The following is a 15,288-nucleotide window of genomic DNA, read 5'->3' as shown; positions in this document are numbered from 1 at the left end:
TTAAGGGATTACATTCTTCACAGATGACATTGTTTATTTTATAAGCCAATCCATTATTTGGCTGAAAGATGACTTCCAGGACTGGCTTCATTTCCAAGTTCAAAGGGTATCTTAGCGTTATAGTCTCAGGGGTTCTTCTAATTTCTATCAGTCCAGGAAGTCTGGCATTTTTTAGGAATTCATATTTCACACAAGTGTATTTTTGGGTTATAATCAGAGTAAAAGTTTGCTTAGGCCTTCATCTCTCTGGGGCAGAATGATAAATTCTTCTGATTTTCTTCCCCCAGAAAAATGGATTTAGCCTTCCAGAAGGAACTCACCTGTTTCATCTGCTTGAAGTACCTTACAGACCCTGTCACCATAGGCTGTGGACACAGCTTCTATAGCCCTGTCTCTAGCCTTTCCTGGGAAGAAGCCGAAACTCCTACCTGTTGCCCGATGTGCAGAGAAATGTCAGAGCAGGCAGAGTTCAAAATCAATATTCTTATGAAGAATCTGGTGTCACTTGCCAGACAAGCCAGTCTTTGGTAATTCCTGAGCTCTGAGGAACACATGTGTGGGACACACAAGGAGACAAAGAAGATCTTCCGTGAAGAGAGCAAGAGCCTGCTCTGTTTGCTCTGCTCTAACACTCAGGAGCATGAGGCTCACAGACACTGTTCAATAGAATGCGCTGTTGAGAAATACTGGGTAAGTGATGCATTTGAAAGCACTTTGAAAGCTGGGGAATAATAGAGCTAGAGAGTATAAGAAAGATGAGAACCATGATGATGATGAATCCAGTCATTACTGAGAGTCTAATACGTGTCAGGCACTGTTCTAGGCAGCAAAGATAAAGCTGTGAATAAAATACATAAACATACTTGCTTTCATAGAGTTGCATTCCAGCAGGAGATGTGATTAAGTTAAAGATTATTATTTTGAATATGCAGTATTATGCTCAGGGCACTAAGAAGTCCTCATTTTAAGATAGCCAAGTATATGAGCAAAGAGGATTTTATATTGGAAGCATATTTAGTAACACAGGTCAAATAGCACACTGGAAAATAGCAGAGACCTAGCATCAGTAGAGGAGCCTTGGTGGCATAATGATTAAGTTCCTGACTGGTAACCAAAAGGTAGACAGTTTGAAACCACCGGCAGCTCCACAGGAGAAAAGATCTGGCAATCTGATTCCTTAAAGATTACACCTTAGGAAACCCTATAGGGCAGTTTTATTTTGTGTTGTAGGGTGGCTATGAGTTGGATTCAACTCAACAATAACAGCATCAGTTGATCCAAATCTGTAGCAAGTTGTCTATCTGAAAATTAGCCATGTTACATAAAATCCTCATTTGTCAGTTTCCTTTGGAAAACAAGTACACTAAATTTTGTGTTTCTACCACCTGAAATTTACCAGAATTGGTAATTTTGAAGGGTAAACAGGGAAACATTATGATCCTTCCACTCTCCCTTAAGTGCATCGATTGAACATCTCTTGTCTCTTTCTATTCATTATGGTATGAAATCCCTAACATTTGTTTCTCTGGTAGTCATTTTCATGATTCTTTTGCAGGAGAAGCTCTTAAAGCAAATGAGATCTTTATGGGAAAATATTCAAAAGAATCAGAGAAATCTGAATGAGGAGAGCAAAATAACCAACCTGTGGATACTAAGTATGAGACTGTTTCCTTCAGAACCAACTTGTGACAGACTTGCTGTAGATTTGTCCATGAAGAACTTAAGCTGAAATCATGGTGTACCATGAGACTCTGTGAGAGGTTTATTGATAGGAAAAGGAATCTGCCTTTTCAATGTAAAGTAGCATGACACTTAGTTCAGATTTGTAAACCCCAATGAATCAGCAACTCAGAAAAGAGAAGATGTATATTAAAGAAATTAACTATGAGGCATTTCTCTAGACTTTTCAGGAAATTCTGAAGTGAATGGAGGTGTTTTGAAGGGAGGATGGAGCCCTGGTGGCACAGTGCTTAAGAGCTTGGCTGCTAACCAAAAGGTTGGCAGTTTGAATCCACCAGCCACTACTTGGAAACCCTGTGCGGCAGTTCTACTCTGTCCTATAGGGTTGGTATGGGTCAGAATCTACTCCATGACAATGGGTTTGGTTTTTGGTTTGTGAAGGGAGGAAGGGTTTGCCTCTTGAATGGAAAATAAACGAAGGTATGAAACTGAAGGATGATTTTATGGTTTCTGATAAGTAGGAGGACATGGATTTAGGTCGTGTGTAGTTGATTGTTAGAGGACGTGAGTCAAAGAGAAATAGATGAGGTTTAAGTGGAGGAGGATAAACCTGGATTGCATATATGACCTAAGAAATTCATGTCTTTTCAGTATTATGTGTTTCTACTGTCAGAGATTATCAGCTCTGAGTATCAGAAAGTGCATCCGATTCTCCTTGAGGAAGAAAAACAACATTTAGAGGGACTGAAAAGTGAAGGCAAGAAGATTTTACAGCAACTGAAGACAAGTGAAGCCACAATGGTTCAAAAGGGGAAGCGCCTAAGAGAAATGTATGAGGAGCTGATGAATATCTGCCATAAATCAGATGTGGAGCTGCTCCAGGTAGGAACTGAGGAATTGCCTGGAAATCCTTTGTAGTAGCTGAAGTTCACATCCTGGACCTCCATTACATATTTGGTACCAAAGACATAATTCTTTTTCCTCTGGTGGAGGTCATTTCCCAGCTGAGAATAACGGGCATAAACTGTAACTCCTATCCTAGCCACGAATAGCAAAACTTTATGGAATTATGGGAGTAGATTTCCCAGGGAACACTATTTTTTCACAAATAATGAGTGCCTTCTACTTTTGTTTGCCAACCATGCTCCCCAACACTCCCCGCCCACTGCCCCAGGTATTTTTGTAATTATAAAAGCTAATTTTCTTTACAGCAAATAGTAAAAAATTTTCCATAGCAGCCCTTAAGAAAATGCCTGGGGCTGGGGGGCAAGGTTGGCAAACAAACGTAGAAAACACCAGTTATTTGCGTAAAAATGCTGTACTCCCTTCTAAAAGTCTTCTTCCCCATCTTTCTTCTCTAAAAACAAGAAAGGAACAACTTCCTCATGAGCATACCATTTTTGTCTCCAGTTGGGCAAGATGGAGAAATTGGTGAAGAGTTAACATTTACTTCCTCCCTTTTTAAAGCCCCAGATGTGAATTGCCCTTGTTCTGGGGCACATTACCCTTTGGAGAAAAGCTCTGCGAAAGACCACTTTGCAGACAGCTGACAGTTTGCATCAGTACAATCGGTACCCATATCCTCTTTATTAATTCACCCTCAGGTTTCTGAATTCATTGAGAATTCAGATTCTATCCAAGGGTTGTATTGGGATTATCATTAGAGAGAAAAAGAAAAATGAATTTATCAAAGAACTGTGCTAGTGAGTGGTTGGTGCCTTTAAGAACTTGCCCAAATCTAAAAACTGAATGAATAGAATCACCAATTTGGGAAAAATTCTAAACTTTTTTAAAAATTCTCTTCACAGGATTTGGGAGACATATTGACCAGGTAAGTTTGGCCTTCACTGCAAACTAGAGCTCCTTAAGGGCTGTTAAAGAGGCCATGATGTTTCTAATGAAGTGAGAACATAATTTATAGAAGTATTAGGTATTTTCTGTGTATGCATGCTGTATATGTTGTACTGAATATGTTTTCCTCTTCCCTCTATCATGAATTAGCCTTGTTTCTTTCCTGTGACTCCAGCAGGTATATGTTGCATGGCTCAGTGCATAGGGCTAGAAGTCAGCTACCTATGATTTGAGGTTTCAAACACATGAACTTATTGAGATGAATGGACTAGTTTGTGCCAGGTGGGATGTGAGAGAGGCAAGTACCTCTGAGGGGCAAGAGAAGGAAGCAGGCAGAGAAGGAAGAAAGATTCTCAAATTTTGGTACAACCTTATCCCAGAATTGTGGAGCTACACCACAATATCAGCAATGGGTTCTAAGGAAACATTTTCAGTTAATGCTGATATCTTTTTTATATACTGTGATGACCCCTTTGGCACTTGAAAGATTAACTGAATCTTCCCCGTTGCGGGAGTGAGTCCTTGCAGCTGCACATGCCCCAGCCTGTGAACCCAGCGCTCAGTGCCAGGCCCATCACTGGACTGATAGACAGGTTCAACCAATTCCGAGGTGAGTGCCAGCCCAGTGGTGGGACCTCATACAATGTCCTTCAGTAATGGTTTTCTATGGACAATCATTCCCTCTTTATTAATTCTGGATTTAGGAGAGGAGAGCAGCATGTGAAAATAGATTTACAGCCATATTTGTCCTATGATAATATGAAAAGTATCTACATAAAAGGTGGGAAAAAGAAAAATGTAATTCAGGCGTGTATTAAATAGTTAATGAGAAAAAGGAAATGATCAGAAAAAGGGCTCCTTGAGACCTAGAACCTTTCTGAGATGCAATGTCAATCCTTCAAAGAGTTGTACAGAATGACATATTTCAGAACATTTCAATTTCAAATTAAATGCAGCTGATTATGGTGATAGGGTCCCTGATGTTTTATTTTTAAATATTTTTCATGTAAAGTTTCTTAGTAATTGAATTCATAATAATGTACATTTTAATGAATAGGATCAGAAAAATACATGAGTAAACATAAAAAAGCAATATACAGAAAACCAGAATTTATGAGCAACAATAAAGCAAGCAGGTGGTTGAGGCAGTATGCAGAGCTCCGGTAGACCTAAACCAATGGGGTTAGCCTGGCAGGCGGAGAAAGACTAGGCCTGAGATGGAACCAGGTTTAAAGCCCAGAACATGCTTAGTAGGAGATCCAGCCCTTCTAAGAAGGCATAAACCATACCCAAAAAACAAACCCACTGCTGCCCAGTTGTTTTTGACTCCTACTGACTCTACAGGACAGAGAACAGCCCCATATGATTTCCAAGGCTATAAATGTTTATGGAAGCAGACTGCCACATCTTTCTCCCTTGGAACAGCTGGTGGGTTAGTACTTCTGACTTTCTGGTGAGCAGCCGAATGCTTTAACCACTGCGTCACCAGGGCTCCTTCTAAGAAGGCATACTTGGATTTTAATCTTAAATTTAAATCTGCTTGCTTAACTGACATTACAATATACCTGGCAAAGTGTTCACTGTTTATTTAGGTCTAAAATTTTTTGTTTTTTGTGCTGAGAAGGGACAGTGGAGATAAGTCATACTGCTGTGGACTTGGTGTCAGCGAACAGGTTTCTGATTTTTAATGTGCTGTGAAAAGCAATGAACCAGCAGTATGCATGACCTCCCTCCTGTGTATATTCTCTGAGATTTTAGAAATTTTTTCCAGTGTATTTAGGTATTTTTTTCTTCTGCACATCCACTGATACCCCTCAATCTGATTATTTTCCAGCCAGAACTTCCCTTGTAGTCTTTCCTATTTTTCAAGTGACACTCTAGATCCGGTGACCTTCTCAACCCGGTAGGAATATAAAAATTGATTTTGACTGAACTGTTCTCTTCTTTCCACAGTGAACATTTCCTTCACTTATGAAGTAAGCAGTCACAATATCATGCTGTTCTATGATGTGAGAAGTTTGAGGCTTAGACGTGACCTTCAAGAGGAGCCTTTTCCTTCTGGAAGATGTAAGTACTTTGCTGCATGGGGAGCCTAGGCCTTCACCTCTGGAAAACACTACTGGGAGATAGAAATGGACAAATCTTGGGGCTGGGCTGTAGGGGTCTGTAAGGATACCTGCTTAAGGAAGAATGGCTCGCAGGTCCAGTCTGAGGACGTATTTCTGCTTTTATGTGTGAAGGAAGATAATCGTTACAATCTCTTGACCACCTCCCCAGTGCTTCCTCAGTATATAAAGAAGCCTCTGGGATGGGTTGGTGTGTATGTTGATTTTGGCAGTGGAAATGTGAGTTTTGTTAATGTTGCCAAAAGTTCCCTCATATGGAGGTACCCGGCTTGCTCCTTCAGTTACCCCCTCAGGCCTTTCTTTTGCACTGGCCACACATGATCATGGTGCAGTCAGGAAACTGGAAACTCCATATCCGAGGGAGCCCTTCTCAACTGAAGCTAATCAATCACACTTAATTTTCTTTTACTTTGCTCTACTTTAATGAAACATTTTGTTATTGATTATGAAGGTAGTCTGAAATGAAAACTTTATTTAGTTCAATTTTCTTTAAATTAAAATCATCTCTTGTGGCACATTACATGGAATATATGCTGTGGTTATTCACGCGTTTTATGAGCTTGGTGGAGTTAGAAGCATATGTAGTAAAAACTGCGAAAGTTGGAACTCCACGGGACTGCCTTATTTTTTTGCCTTTGACAGGGTGCTTGTCTTTGTTAAGTGAAAAATATTTAAGTTTTCCCCCTGACAGATTTCCTTTTTACACAAGTTTCAACTTTCACTGTATTAGTGTGATTCCATGGTCTAATGGAGGAACACAGTGTTTGTATCATAAAGAAACCTGGTTATATACAATATGTCAATCTGAAATACTTTTCTCCCTCATCTTGATCTCATAAAATCCTCAATTCATTCTTAGGGAAAAACTCTTTACAGAGAAATATCCCTGGATCCTAAGGACCAGGACAGTTCTGTGTTTGAATGAACCCTTTATATGCTCCTTTCCCTTTTTAACCACATGAATTATGAGACAAAGGAAGTGTCTCTTGTGTTCACTGTTACTTCCAACAGGTAACACGATGTCTAAGACATAGCAGGCACTTAACAAATATCTGAATGAATAATAAGTGAATGAGACATTTATCTGATTTGCAGTATTTTTGACAGTGAGTGCTGCTCCATATCTTTGCTCTGGTGATACACAATATGCAGTATTTTTACTGAATTTCATTTCTGATAGAAAGAAAGATAGTTCTGCAACACATGGTTCCAAAGGTTTCTGATTAATAACTGAGAATATTCAAAAGGAAATGCCATAGATCATTAAAAAAAGACTTACAAAATATAGCTTAAACCAACAGGATAGGAAGTGCTGAGGATAATATGGAGTAAAGCAATGACATGGACCAGTGATTCTGAAGTGTGATTCTGGTTCCAGCAACATCAGCATCACTAAACACTGTTAGAAAGGCAAGTTCTTGGGTCAGAACCAAGACTTACCAAACTACTCATAGTGAATATTATGCAGATGGGGGGAGGGGCTGCAATCTGTGGTTTAGCAATCCTTCTGATATAAGCTGTAAATGAAGAAACGTGGAATTAATCTGATTGAGAGATACCAAGGCTCAGTAAATTTCCTACAGCTCAGAACCAAACAAGAGCTAGGAACAATTTCAACCAATATGGTTGTTTGAGTATATTGTTTTTAGTGAAAAAAATATAATGGGTAAGGTAGATATTAAGCAGAATACTGGGGATTCAGAAAATAAATACAAAATTTGTACTAGAGATTATGAAAGATACACTAACTCTTAAATCTTGAACTATTCAATTACATCAATAGAGAAAAACCTTTTCTTTAGCTTGCAAAATACAGCAAACAGACAATAGTCAAGAAAATACTCCACAAGTATGTAGCTCAACAGTAAGGTTACTTTACTTTCTTGAGATTTAGTCAGGAAGAACATTGCCATCAGCTTTGCAGGTATGTTATTGTTGGATGTGTTTAAAACTCTGGGAATACCATCCTATGATGAGAAGATCTCACAGTGTTGCTCTGTACATATAATTTTTGTACTAGATAGGAATGTAAGCAATATTATAGCAGTGTGCTTTTATGGGCCAAAATATCAAATATATATTCCCAGATATCAATGACAGAGGCAATGGTCTAAAGACACTGTAATTATTAAGCCACGAGCCATTGGTGCAGGGGTGGTGAGTAAGACTGCAGAAATGGAAGAGAAAGTCTCAGACTCACTTGCTGCATGAATACCTGATTTATGACTGATTAGAAAGGCATTTCAAATGGATGTAAAAGAGACAGACTTCCCTGCTCATATGCTGGTATATTTACCTCATGTCCAAAAAAATCAATTTAATGTGCATTAAGAGCTTAACATGACAGGCAAATTCATCAGTTAAAAGAAATGAATATATGAATAGCTTTAGATCCCATGTTAGAGAGTGATTTCTTAATGAAGAAACAAAAAGCACAAATAAGAGAAATAATGATCAATTTAACTACAAAAATTAAGGATTTCAGTCATCAAAAGACACAGTAATGGAAGGGAAAAGCTGAGAGTAAAATACCATAACACATACAATCACCAAAGAATAAGTGTCCAGAATATATAAAGAATGTCTTCAAATATATAAGAAAAATATATTTAACCTCCCAGCCCCACAAAGAACAAAAAGTCAGAACAATTGCTTCATAGGAGAGAAGGGCAGAAATACATGTAAACAGTATGTAGTAATCAGAGAAATAAAAATGAAAGTTATAATCACTATTATCAGATGGATATTTTAAAAGATATTAACTTTTCGTGATGATGTGGAACAACTTGAAATATCATCCCATGCTGTGGGAGTGTAAACTGGTACAACTCTTTCAGAAACCAATCTCTAGAAACCAAACTGAAGTTGTGTGCAATTCCTGGAAGAATAATCTAGATTAAAGCAAGTCTTGCGTGTGGTGGCGCAGTGGTTAAGAGCTACGGCGAGCTATGGCAGCTAACCAAAGGCCGGCAATTCAATTTCACCAGTCACTCCTTGGAGATCCTATGGGGCAATTCGACTCAAAACCAATTGATTTTGGTTTTTGGTATTTAAAATCACAAAAATAATTATAATAAAGAAACATCTGAAATCGATCTCAACTCCATTTATCCATTCAAATGGATAAATACATTTAAATATATTCCTATGAAAGAGTACATGTTGTTGTCAGTTGCTGTGGATTTGATTTCGACTCATGATGACCTCGTGTGTGCAGAGTATAAACTACTCCATAGGTTTTTCAAGGCTTTGACCTGCAGGAAGTAGGTCCCCAGGCTTGTCTTCCAAGGCACCTCTGGGTGGGTTTGAACTGACAACCTTTCGGCTAGTATTTGAATGCTTAACAGTTTGCATCACCCAGGGTCTCTGAAAGAGTATAAAGTATAGTGAAAATGTATAAATTACAGCTGCATGGAACAATCTGGATACTTCTCAGAAACACAATGTTAAGGTAAAAAAAGACAAGCACAGAAGAATACACACAATATGATATTTCCATAAAGTTCAAAATCTACAAAACTGTACAATGTATTATTGAGGGTTATAAACATAGATGGTAAATTAAAAAGGTAGGCAATAGTGTGATACAAAAACTTCAGAACAGTAGTCATTGTTTACATATGTACACATCCCATAGCTATTTTTGTATATATTAATGATTTAATAATATTCAGCAACACTGTAAACTAATATAACCATAATAAACCAAACATACCCACAGCAGAGGTCCAGGCACTCTGGTGCTCTCTCTCTGCTCTGGGGCTCTCTTGACATGAGGAGGGCAATCTCCTTGCTTCGTTGAGCAGAAGCAGGGGCTGGGGGTTTGAGCTGGGTCAATAGGGCTTCCTTGGACTGGACAGATGCTTTCCTCAAGTTCTTCAAGTTCTTCCCAACGCGGAAGTGTGGGTGGAAGGCCTGAGAGAGAGGATGACAGATCCTCGGGTGTACAAGAGCCTGGAGATCCAGTGATGCTCCTCGTCTCAATGCACCCAGCACTGAGAACCACACGACCATGCAATACAAGGGCGCTGCAGCCCAGTGGGACTTGGGCTCTGGCTCTTGGCAGCTCTAACGCCCCTTGCCACCAACTCTGAACCTGTGGTGGAGAGACCAGAGGAATTGGCTTCCCACTTCCCATTTCCTATTTTTTAAAAAAATGCTCTTCCTGTTCTGGTTTAGGGGCTCCAAATACAGCATCTACTCCTTGACATACATAGGACCGTGGTCCTTGAGAGTCACTCTCCATCATGGACACAGGAAAGGAACACCTAATGGTGGCAGCAGAGGTGCAGGTTGGCTACCACTGCCTGAGACTTTTGAAAGCTGCAGATTTCATTTGTTTCCAAAGTGATGGCAACTCAGGGCACCTGCTCTTGGTCACATGGGGTCCTACGGAACTTAGACCTGCATTCTGGACTGAGCTAACACTTTCTTTTTTCCATGGATTTTGGAAATATATGGAAAAGGTACTTTTGCACCTAGAGTCAAGAGATGGCTTCCAGGTCCTTGAGGAAGAGTCTTGGTTTGTAAAATTGGCAAGAGTCTTATTTAGCCTTTAAAAAAGTTTACATACATTTCAAATAGGAGAAGAAAAAACTTCTAATTACAAGCTTTCTAAATTAAATGCTCTAAGAAAAGAGAGGAGGGAGTCTCTTCCCTTTTCCAACAGGGAGAATTAAGCCTTTCTGTCTCTCTTTCTTTCTTACTTCTAATTTGTATTTGCACTTACAGCTAGTCAGCGAATTGACCTGGAATGAACAGTGAGTTTTGGGGTTGCAAGACAATTTTAGCAAGTAGGCGAATTCACAATGTGGAGTCTGTGAATAATGAGGCTTGACTATACATAATATTACCTGAGATTTTGAGAAATATGAGGTTTATGAGTCATAAAACCATGTGTCATATAATCGATCCTCAGGGATTCAGTGATTATATTGTTGGGGAGCTCAGGTCTTAACTGCAGCAGCAGGCATTATTGGGAGGAGCATATGTGCGACTGTTGGCATTGGGCTGTTGGAGTTTGTTAGTAAGTCCAGACAAGGAGAAATCTTGGGACAGATGATACTGGAGAAGGCTCTCTGCTCTGTTACACGAAGGAGGACAATCATTCTATCATATGAAAGAGCTAAACAGCTTAAGGATGCTCCTGGCTACCTGTTTTTCCATGCTGTTGAGTGTTCTCTCATAAATTACCTACTTCTTATCTGCGATTCTCAGACCCTTATTTTTCATTCATAAACTAAAAAGGGAACCACATTTTAGTATCATGACTATGTGTCAAATAAACTTTTTCAGAACTGGCTTAAAAATCATGGCTCCCTAGCAAATGCCCAGGACTTCTAGGAACCTCATCTGCACATTGTAATCACCTGGGGATCTTTTAAATACTCCAAAGTCAGGACCACACCCCAAACCAATTAATGCACAATCCCTGGGGATGGGGCATAAGCACCTGTAGATTTTGAAATTCTCCAAATGATTACAATGTACAGACAAGTTTTGGTATTACTGTCATCTGGAGTTTTGCACTTGTCATTTCCCAGCCTGACTAGGCATACCTAGTGACAACAGACAACAAAAATAGGTTCTTTCAAATGACTGCAGTATTATCAATAATAGCCATTTAAGGAAGCACCTAGTTCACATTGCAATGATATAATCCAAAGTATCCCAGGGACTAGGGCAACCCAGAGGAAGGGCTGCTGACACAGCCTGGGGCCCCAGTGGAGATAGTGCTGTTTATGAGCTTTAAGGGACACCTACATTTATCCCAGAAGGGGTAGATTTTCCGGACAGAGGCTCAAAAGTACAATGAATGAGGCAGGAGAGAACATAGTGCAGTGGAGAAATTATAAGCAATTAGGTAATACTGGATCACAGAGATTAAGTGAGCAATGAGACTGGAGACAATTTACAATGATAATCAATGCCTTCCTAAAGGGCCTTTGATGTCACATCAAATAATTTGGGTTTTCTTCCTAAGGTGATAGAGAAAAGTCACAGTAACCAAGTGATAATGTTCAGCTTTGTATTTCAAACATATTCATCTAGAAGCCATATTGGGAAGTCTATTCTGAAGGTAAAAAAGGCTGTTTAGCCTCCTCTTGTAGAAATGCAGGTGAGAAATCAGAAAATTAAAATAAACCAAAGGTAAAAAACCACAAATAACATTAATTTAGGAGCTGTTTCCATAAAGACACACGTAAAAATAAATTGCTTAAAAAACAAAACAAAACAAAAAAACCCACCATTGCCGTGGAGTCAATTCTGATTCATAGCAACCCTATAGGACAGGGTAGAACTGCCCCATAGGGTTTCCAAGGAGTAGCTAGTAGATTCAAGCTGTTGACCTTTTGGTTAGCAGCCGAGCTCTTAACTACTGTGCCACCAGGGCTTTATACTGTGACTTCAATTATGGGGAGATGGTAGTGTCCTTGGGTTTTGACATGTGGAGTGAATGATGACATCACATGGGACATTTTAAATTTGAAGTGACTATATAACGCAGTGGTTAAACATTCAGCTGCTAATCCAAAGGTAGGCAGTTCAGGAGCTCCTTGGAAACTCTATGGTGCAGTTCTACTTTGTCCTATAGGGTTGCTATGAGTCAGAATCAACTCGATGGCAACTGGTTTGGTTTGATTTTGATTTATGTATCATCCAAGCTGAGATTGCTAACAGTCAAATGGAAGAGAGAGAAATCAGAGGATGACTCATCAGTATTTGTGTAGTTAAAACATTGTTGATGAAATTGTAAAAGGGATAATGTATAAGTGAGAAGAGCATGTGATCAATGATAGAATTCTGGAAAGCCGTACTTTAACAAATTAAGGAAAATGAGATCACAAAGGAAACTAAGATGAGTCAATAAATGAAGTAGAAAAAAGAATAGTATGCTTGGCAAAATAAAAGAAGGAATGATGGCCCTCACTCTTACCAGCATTATATACTTTGTCTTCATGTGAAAAAAAAATTGGCATAACTTCACTAATGAAAATACCTCTGGAGCGGGGAAAGGGGGAGCCAGTGGCAAACAAATGAAGAAGTTGCATTATTTGCATAAAAAATGCTGTAACTACAGCTGAGGTGAGGCTTAGAGGGGGATTCACTCCTAGTGGCCAAGGATTCAGGATTACATGAAATAATACGCTGTTATTAGATAATGGACGCTGCACTGCTTTCAAGTCAGAAAATATTATTTCTGTCTCCAACTCAACCCCTGATGTGTGTGATTTGGCAAATTTCCTCCTGTCTCTTTGATTGTTTATTTTAGGTTTGGATATAATATATCCTTAACATCTTGTGCCTCTCAGTTCTATAATTTTATAAGAATTAATTTCCTGTCTTTGATATTCATGTGAGGCTTCCTTAACAAAGACTGTGGTCACCTAGTGCATAATGGTCTTTGAAACTCCTGAATATTTCAAAGTTAAGGGGGCTCTGAAAACTACAGAATTGTCCAAGTTGGAAAGGGGGATCTTAGAGTCATAGTTTCCTCACTGGAGAAAATCGGAAAGGAGAGAACTTTGTGAAAAGATGGGCAGAAATATACGGAAAACTGGAAGAGAAGGGAAATGTAATTACTGTTTGGAAAGATAGTGGCAATTGTTTCCTACAACCTAATCAGGGGCAAAGATCATCCATACACTCATGTGTTTCTTTATCTCGTCAGCCCCACTCCTCAAAGGAGCCGAATCAGTTGCCTTTGAATCAATTTGGAACTTTCCCCCTCACTTGCAAGTAGTCCATTTCCAAAGAGATTTAGGAAACACCCACAATTAACACTGAATTACCATAATGCTATTTAGAAGATAAATCACATTGACTGAAAGGGAGCAGCCCACAAGAGTCAAAAAAAGGACGCTCATGAGAAATTTGTGTGATTTTACTAGGCTTGTCCCTGGAAGAGCAACACAGTTTCTAGAGAGCTGGAGGAATGTTTCTTATGTCAAGTGCAGCAGCACCTCAGCAAAAGTGCCACTAGTTTGACATCACTTCTCAATAAATTTGTGGTAACATCGTTCTTCAAACACCAGGTAAGAACAGAGTGTGGAGGCTGTTTTTTCTTACAGCGTCCTATCCTTGAATCAGAAATCAAAACCAAACCCACTGCCTTCAATTCCATCTCGTAATGACCCTATAGGACAGAGTAGAACTGCCCCACAGGGTTTCCAAGGCTGTATATCTTTACAGGAGAAAACTGCCACATTTTTCTCTGGAGGAGTGGCTGGTAGGTTCAAACATTTGACCTTTCAGTTAGCAGACCAGCACTTAACCACTGCACCACTTACCTGTAGTTCTGTAGATATCAAAAATGGTATCTTTTCCTAAGAAAAAGGTGGCTTGACTATTTAATAAACCGATTCGGTGTATTTTTCTTTTATAATATCACTTACTTGCTGGAATACTTATGTTCTTATAAGCAATCTTCTACTGATGATCTTATGTTTTACTGCCTTATATGCTTATCTAGATTTAAAAAACCTGGTTGTTGTTGTTAGGTGCTGTCGAGTTGGTTTCGACTCACAGCGACAACAGAACAAAACACAACCCTGTCCTGTGCCATCTTCATGATTGTTATGCTTGAGGCCGTTATTGCAGCCACTGTGTCAATCCATCTCATTTAGGGTCTTCCTCTTTTTCACTAACCCTCTACTTTACCGAACATGATGTCCTTCGCCGGGGACTAGTCCCTCCTGAAAACATGTCCAAAGTATGTGAGAAGAATTCTCACTGTCCTTGCTTCTAAGGAGCATTCTGGCTGTACTTCTTCCAAGACAGATTTGTTCATTCCTTTGGCAGTCCATGCTATATTCAATATTCTTCACCAACACCCTAATTCAAACGACTCCATTCTTCTTTGGTCTTCCTTATTCACTGGGTGGATATGAGGCGATTGAAAACACCGTGGCTTGGGTCAGGCACATCTTAGTCCTTAAAGTAATGTCTTTGCTTTTTAACATTTCAAAGAGGTCTATTGCAGCAGATTTGCCCAATGCAATGCATCCTTTGATTTCTTTTTTTGTTTATTGTTGTTGTTTAAGTGAAAGTTTACATTTCAAGTTAGTCTCTTATACAAAAATTTATACATGCATTGTTATGTGACCCTAATTGTCTCCCTGTACTGTGACAGCGCACTCCTCCTTTCCACCCCTGATTTCCCATGTCCATTCAACCAGCTTCAAACCCTCTCTGCCGTCTCATCTCACGTCCAGACAGAAGCTGCCCGTTTAGTCTCGTGTATCTACTTGAGCTAAGAAGCACACTCTTCATGAGTATCTTTTTATGTCCCAGATTCCAGTCCAATCTTTGTCGGAAGACTTGGCCTTGGAAATTGTTTTAGTTCTGGGCTGATAGAGAATCTGGGTGCCATGCTTTCCGGGATTCCTCCAGTCTCAGTCAGACCATTAAGTCTGGTTTTCTTACTAGAATTTGAGTTCTGCACCCCATTTTCTCCTGCTCCATTAGGGGCTCTGTTGTGTTCTCTGTCAGAGTGGTCATTGGTGGTAGCTAGGCACCATCTAGTTCTTCTGGTCTAAGGCTAATGAAGTCTCTGGTTTATGTGGCCCTTTCTGTCTCTTGGAAGAATACTTTCCTTGTGTCTTTGGTGTTCTTCATTCTCCTTTACTCC

At 39.5% G+C, this 15,288-nt stretch overlaps 1 pseudogene; it reads left to right on the top strand.

Annotated features, from left to right (window-relative positions):
- The first annotated feature begins 291 nt into the window (after positions 1-291).
- LOC101361923 (tripartite motif-containing protein 43-like) lies at positions 292-5,978 on the top strand (annotated as a pseudogene).
- The last annotated feature ends 9,310 nt before the right edge of the window (positions 5,979-15,288 follow it).

Source organism: Trichechus manatus, unplaced genomic scaffold, assembly GCF_000243295.1.
Source record: "Trichechus manatus latirostris isolate Lorelei unplaced genomic scaffold, TriManLat1.0 scaffold00302, whole genome shotgun sequence".
NCBI lineage: Eukaryota > Metazoa > Chordata > Mammalia > Sirenia > Trichechidae > Trichechus > Trichechus manatus.
The sequence above is the reverse complement of the archived record's forward strand: the minus strand, read 5'-3'. Positions and strand labels throughout refer to the sequence as shown.